Source organism: Larimichthys crocea, chromosome II (genome assembly GCF_000972845.2).
Source record: "Larimichthys crocea isolate SSNF chromosome II, L_crocea_2.0, whole genome shotgun sequence".
Taxonomy (NCBI): Eukaryota; Metazoa; Chordata; class Actinopteri; family Sciaenidae; genus Larimichthys; species Larimichthys crocea.
In genome coordinates, this window is record NC_040012.1 from 14350034 (window position 1) to 14357256 (window position 7223).

The 7223-nt window shown below is 41.2% G+C and overlaps 1 pseudogene; it reads right to left on the minus strand.

Annotated features, from left to right (window-relative positions):
• Nucleotides 1-1347: 1347 nt before the first annotated feature.
• LOC104935028 (heterogeneous nuclear ribonucleoprotein C-like) lies at nucleotides 1348-4811 on the minus strand (annotated as a pseudogene).
• Nucleotides 4812-7223: the final 2412 nt, after the last annotated feature.

Here is a 7223-nt window from a genome sequence, read left to right on the forward strand (position 1 = left end):
GTACCTAGGTAAGCGTAGAGTTCACGTGAATAACCACCATCCCACTCATTCCAAAGTTTATGTCGCAGCTGGACCACTACTCTGACAAGTTGGCTACAGTGCTCCGTAAGAAAGGAGGAGCACCAGGAAACAAAATTAAAAAGATCATGGCTGTTATTGACCAGGTTTGTGTATAAATACTTGCATAGTAATGGATACCTCAGTTGCTGTGGATAATTATAATTCTATACTTATACTAACACAATTAACAAATTGGCAAGTGCACCTGTAGTTGACTGATTTTATGAATGTCTGAGTGACCTCTACATAAAGACTGGCTGGCCAACTAACATCTGTGTCAGGGATCACTTTCTGGAATTTTATTTATCTTCTAAATGTCAGTGACTTGTTTGTACAGTATATTTCCTGTTTTTCAGTACGACTCCATCGAAACAAGGAGAGCTTGCAGCCTCCAGGCACTAGCTTTGTATCTCAAAGAAGACCCTGAAGAGCTAGTGAAGGAATACAGAGTAAGTGTTGTTTTAAAGATATATTTTTTCAACATTGACTAGAGTGCTAAATATGCTCTCATCAGTGTTTTTATTTTTTTTAATTTAACTGACATAACTTACTAGTGAGTTACCAGTGTGAATATTAAAATGGTGCAAGTTTCCTGTGAATTATGTGTTTTCAGTGGGCGAGTTTTTATTAAATTATTGTTGTCCCTTTTTGTCTGTTTCTAGAGTGAGAACCCTGATGAAACCCGGAGAGATTTGGATGAAACGATCATTGGCATCTATGTGATAAAACATCCAGGTGCAGATGTTGATCAGCTTCCAGAAGATGTAGGCATCATAGTTGAAGGTATGCAGGTGCAGGAACTTAACCATATCACATAAGTTTAATTTAGGCTTCATACGTAAAATGAAAGTAACCCAATTAAGTTGAAGTCACTTAAATCACTGTTGTACGATATACTTCAATATATTGAGTAAATGGTATGAAAACTGGTTTATTAACATCTACTTAACAAAGTTATGTGGAACCACTTGAAACAACATTTTTAAGTAAATCCAGTATATCTTTTTTTTCAGTGTACTGTGTTTCCGTAACTTTTAGAACCAGCAGCCAAAACTAAAATCAGCTGTAACCAACCTTTCTATGTATATGTGAAGAAAAGACAAAAAGAAACTTTCCATTTTAATATTTTATTGCAGTTTATTCCTTTACATTTTAACTGAATGTATACAAAACTGACATTAACATACAGACACACAAGCATCAAACAACAAACCGATGAGGAAAACAAACACATTGAACCTAAAAAACGGTTTTAAAAAAAAGGTAAAAACTTTTGTAGCTGAATTTTCGTCCTCGCGTTAAGACATGTCCGTCGAGCTGTCGTCTCTGAGAACATTAAACAGTCCCATGTTCCTTCCTTCTCCTGAAGACCTGTAACGACGCAGTAAAAATCACAAACCGAAAACCTAGAGCTAGTTATTCCTGTTACGGTGATACTGGACAACTGGCCGAAATAAACAAAAACTTTAGGGACAATGGAACGACAAAGTGTGTGCACCATGCTTGTGTGTTTGTGTGTGCACGTTTGCTTTTTGTATCTACAATATGAGTGTTAAAACAGGAGTCCGAGTTCCTACTGGAAGCTGTGTGTACGCTGCATGCGTCGGTATGGTCCGGGTCTACGAGTCCTCCTCACCGTTGACACTGTCGCCGTCATCGTCACCTTCCACGTGTTCTCCTTCCTCCTCCTCTTCTTCCTCCTCTTCCTCCCTCTCTTGACTCTTCACCTGCAGTTTGAAAAAGCAAGTTTGAATGAGCGGCTGATTTAGATATATGGGAAAAAAGAGCGTCAGTAACACTGGTCATCAGTCTCACCTCTTCCTCCTCCAGCAGGTCTCCCTCCTCTTCCTCGTCGTCGTTCATCTCCTGGTTCTCCCAGTCTCTCTTCAGCCCCTCGTCCTTCTTGTTGCTCGGGTGTGGAGGTGATGTCACTTCGCCTGGCTCCGTTTTTATGCTCTTAGCTTCTGCCAAACAGGAAAGCGTGTTTAGAAATCATCGTCCGACATCTTAAACCACGTTATAAAGAAACTGTGGTTGTTTTTATTTGTAACCCTTCGTCACATTTCTGCCTTACAGATAAATAAAAACCAGCAGAGATCCGAAAATCTCTGATGCCCTTTAAAAAACACACTGTGTTCCCCCATACCTGACTTCTTGTCGTGGTCCTTGCCGTGCCGCGCTCCAGGCTCTCCAGCAGATCGTCCACTTTGCTTTTAATCTGAGTCAACTCCCGCTTGATGGTCTGCAGCTCGTCCACTTTCACTGCAAAGAAAAGAGAAGAATGAGTGTTGGATGAGCAACTTGAGTGTGACAGAGACAAAACGCTCCTGTGTAAACTTGTAAACTGAGCTTGGCTTAAATGTTTGTTTGTGTGCAGAGCTGTGAGTATTTCCAATAAATCAAACAAAGACAGAAAAATGCTGATTACACTTTACCAGAAACCGAGGTGACGTTTTCAAAAAGTGCGTTTTGTCATACAAATGTTTAAAAACCTGAAGATATTTAAAATAAAGTGAAATGAAAAACAAGTGCAGCAGCAGCAGATCGTCACATCAGAGGAGCTGAAACCAGAGAACATTTGGCTTAATTACAGACTAAACGTTCATTTGATTATGAAAGACGTTGCTGGTGAGTTTTCTCATGCCTTCCACCTTCAGATCTAACAATTATTCAACGAGCTGCGGCTAATGAAAATCAGATAAGCTTACAACTAAAAGAACTGAAACCAGCTAATGTGGCTTTGTTGGATTTGTGATTACTTGTTTCTCATTTGTCCACTGCACCTTAGTGTTTAAGTTTAATGGCAGCCTGTATCCTGGTACTTCAACCTCTAGTCACTCAAACTAAGGCCAAGCTGGAACGTCTTCAAAGTTTTGACCACGTTATTACTCCTAACTGCTCTCATTCATTCATCAGCAGTACTCTGATTTCTCTGATACTCCGATAATCTTGTGTACAGCCGAAACATTTACTTGTTTTGGACGATGAAGTCCTCTGACTGCTCTTGGAGGATGAGGAGAAGCTGCTCTTGGTTCGCCAGCTGCTTCCTCCGCTCAGGCTGACTCTGGCTTGGAAGGGATCACAGCCCGTGACAAGGGAGGAGGGGGAGCGGGAACGCGGGACGGGTATGAGTACATTCTAGGACATAAACAAAAAGATTACAAGGGTCTGGTCTAGACCTTTGTACGCGCCACACAGTGTGCAGACAAACAGAGTGACTGCTGTGCAAAACAAACAGGAAGATGCTCACATGACTGACGAGCGACAAACAAACAAACACATTTTCCTCACCTGTCGTAATAATCTCTCTGAAAGTCGTAGTCGAGTTCAAACGAGGAGCTGCTGTTAAAAAGAAGACAGAGAGGAGTCTGAATGAGAAAACACGAAGATGATACTGTTGATGCTTTCCAAAAATCTGTCAAGATAGGTGATGAGGTCCTTGAGTGCAGTTTAACAGCTGTGACGTTCGTGTTGCCGTGACTCACCTGTACATGTCGCCAGCTGAGCGTTTGGTGGTTTTTGACCTGTGAGGTTTGGGTTCTCCAGCCAGGTTGATGTCTGAGAAAAACAGATCAGGAGTTCAGATTCTGGAAAACAGTTTGGCGATGATTTACCTTTTAAAAACTGCATTTTGAAAAATGATCAAAACACCTCGTTCTTATCTAACAAAGCACCTTGGATCCAGCATCTTGTTTTACAACATAAACTTTCTCAGAAAATTTGCACACTTGACACAAGAAAGACGTAAATTTATTTGGAGCTGATTCATGATCCAGTTTGCAGCTTGTGCAAGTGTGAAGACATCTTGTGTCCAGCAGTTTCTTCGGAAATGATTCATAGTTTCTTAGACTTTTTCCTCAGTGACAGAAGGAGTACATGCTATTTTACGACTTTACTGGGTAATTTAACTTTTATCAAGATCATATCACTGTTAGTCTTCAATGTCGAGTCTTTTAACTTCACAGGAAGTTACAACAAAAAGCTAAAATTAACAAAAAGACTACATATCCGGCATCATTGCAGGGTTGCAATTTAAAACAACCCTGTCATTATCTCCTTCTGCTGTGTTACCCAACAATCATCATTACCACAAGGTAAATAATTGTATAATACTTAAATCAACTGGCAAGGAACAATGGGTAATTGTACCAACTATCAGACATCCACCACCTGTCCTTGTTCGATGGCCTTTCAACAATAGCTTTGTTTGTGCTGGCTCAGGTTGGTGGATCAATCAGAGCAGGCTGAGGTTTTCTGGAGGGAATGAGGTATGAGGAAGGAAATGTGTTTGTCAAACATTAAAGCATGTAAAGATGTTCCAGTAAACAATCAAAACCAAAGTAGTCCGGAAAATGACGTCAGAGGTGACGCAAATGCAAGCTAAAAAGTTGTTTGACAGATGGAAAGTTCTGATTGAAGAGGACCGTAAATCAAAATTGGTTTCGTGTAAGACTCCCTCCCTCCTTAGGAGTAAGCAGCTAAATTGAACCCTTACCAAGAACTTGTCCGACAATCATCCTCCCGTCCTCCCCGCCGACGGTGGCCCACGCGCTCCTCTCATTGGTGTATTGAACAAAGGCGTAGCCCTTGTGGACAGAGCAGCCCACGATCTTGCCGTATTTGGAGAAGATGGCCTCGACATCCGCCTTGGTGACCAGCAGGGTGTTGAGGTTGCCGATGAAGACCCGAGAGTTGAGGGAGCGCGGGTCGGTCCTGTTGGTGACGTAGCTGGCCATCAGGCTGGCGGTGGTGGGTGAACAACTAACAGGAAGACACAAGATTCAGATTTTAGTGGCAGAAGGACAAACAGTCACCCCATCTGAACTTTCTGAACTCCTGCTGTCGCCGGGTCAACTCTGCACAGCCCCCCGAGCTGTGGACTGTGAATCAGGACACGATCAGCTGACATTCCTGGGAAATTACAAACGTTTAATGAAAAAACAGACAAGTGCTGACGACAGAGGAGAAAACTGCAGAAAGTTAAAGGGGTTGATATGTCATTTATCTTGACATGAGCCAAAACCTGTCCTAAATGCGATGCTCTGAAACTACTGAGGAATTGCAGTCAGCCTTAATCTGCATAAAAGTTTACAAGCAGCAAGTGTAGCTGCATTCGAAACATGAGTGATGGAAAACACACAAAAGACTGCATTCATTTCTCTTTTGGCATCACATGCTCAAACAAATCAAGCAAATGAAGAGAAATAAGCATCATCTGAGGACTGTAATGAACACGTACTCACCAGACAAACAAATGGGAAAGTTAAGATAAGTCCATCCATTTTAGCTTTTGAGCTGTGCTGCTGTTAAAACGGCTTCTATGGTGCATTTGTTTTAGACCACACAGCAGACATGTACTCAGCTTGTATATGAGGTTTAACCTCAGCCTGATTTATCTGGTTTCCATCATGCTACAGGACATTAGGTTCATAAAAGGAACCTTTAAATCTCACTTAAAAAAGATTCAACATGGGCACAGTTCAACACAGGCACTGTTTTAGTCCTGACCCTGCAAAGTGATGACATCCGGGCTAGATAATCGACAGCCACAGGATGGAGAGACAGGAGCTGTTTAACTGACAAGACGACCGGTCACGTCATGAATCGAGGTTTCTGCTTCTAAAGAGGAATTTTTTTCCTCGCCACCGTCGCCATCTGCTTGCTCATGCTCATGATGTGACTTGTTGGCTCTCTGTGAATAATATTACGGAGACTAGTCTGAACCTGCCCTGCATGTAAAGTGTCAGGTAATATGTTCTTCCATTTAAATAAAACTCAAAAAGTCAAATTAAAGTCTTTTGCCTCCAATCTACAAACTTTAAAGGATTTTTAAAGCCTACATGTACATTTAAATTTACTGACATGAAGCTGCGTGCGTCAGCTCTGGATAACCTCTCTTCTACTCCACCCAAGTGACAGAAACAGGAACTGAAGCCACTCGAATGCTTCTGATGTATATTTTTAAATGTCATTTGTCGGAAAGTCTCAATTTTTGTAAAGCTGTGAGGCGGTTTGTGGTTTAGAACTGGTTGACAGCTGACATCTCACTCATTTATTAACTGAAATGGAGTATATTGACGCCTTCATACAGTATTTAAGGCGGGCTGAGGATTACATCGTGTAGATATGAAGATAGAAAGAATGACAACTGTTCATAAAACTGTATGATTTAGCTGTAATGCACCAGTCAAGAACACCATTTTATCAATACGCTGCATTTCCCACAGAATAAAGGAGAATTTGTGCACGAGTGTGTGACCTGTCCTACTTCAAATATCCCAAAAAAACAGGCTGTGTTATTTACTCAAGTAGACACAGGGGAGGATCAGAGCTGGGCAGTATTTCAAATACAAGTATTTAAAATACGTATTTAAAATACTTTAGTGTATTTTGTAATTTGTATTTTACAAGTTTGTTAAGAAGTAGTTTGTATTTTGTATTTAAATGCTTTGAGGTATTGTATTTGAGTATTTAAAATACAAAAATACTTTTCTATTTATTATTGAATCAGTAAAAGATAAGCGTCAATCAATCTAGCCTGATTAAACCAGCCTAAATGTGAGACTGGATACGTAAACAATCACCACGAGTCAAGACGTACGCCTAAATCACGTGACACGCCCATTGAGGCTTGAATGGGATCTTGCTGTTTCCGCGCTACGAGAGTCACAACAGCAGTGAATGGCGAAGAGACACTGTACCAACAAGCGGGCTTTTCGAGGCATGGAAACAACACTAAGGTGAAATGCTTTGTGAAAAATATATGGTTCCGTCTTCCCACACACACACTGTCAACCAAATTACACAATAAGCACGAGCTAGGGCATACATTAATTGTTAGCATAGGGCCTACTCATTAATGTTGAGTGTGTTTGATATGCACAGGTTGTAGATAGATGACGGTCGGTTGATTAACCTGCGCTTCTGTTCACATGTGCTACAAGCTACAATAGCGGGCTTCAGAAAGCGATTCTTGAACTTCTTGCAGCTGGAGCATGATGTTAACGAGGCCATCTTGGCAACAACAACGCATCCATATTTTAAAATGCGATGGTTACCCCCAAGGTTGGCTTTAGAAAAGAAAAGAATACAACAACTGATGCTGCACTCAGCTGACGAAATGGGTCTGCTGTCAGAAAGTGACATCACAACATCAAGCACAA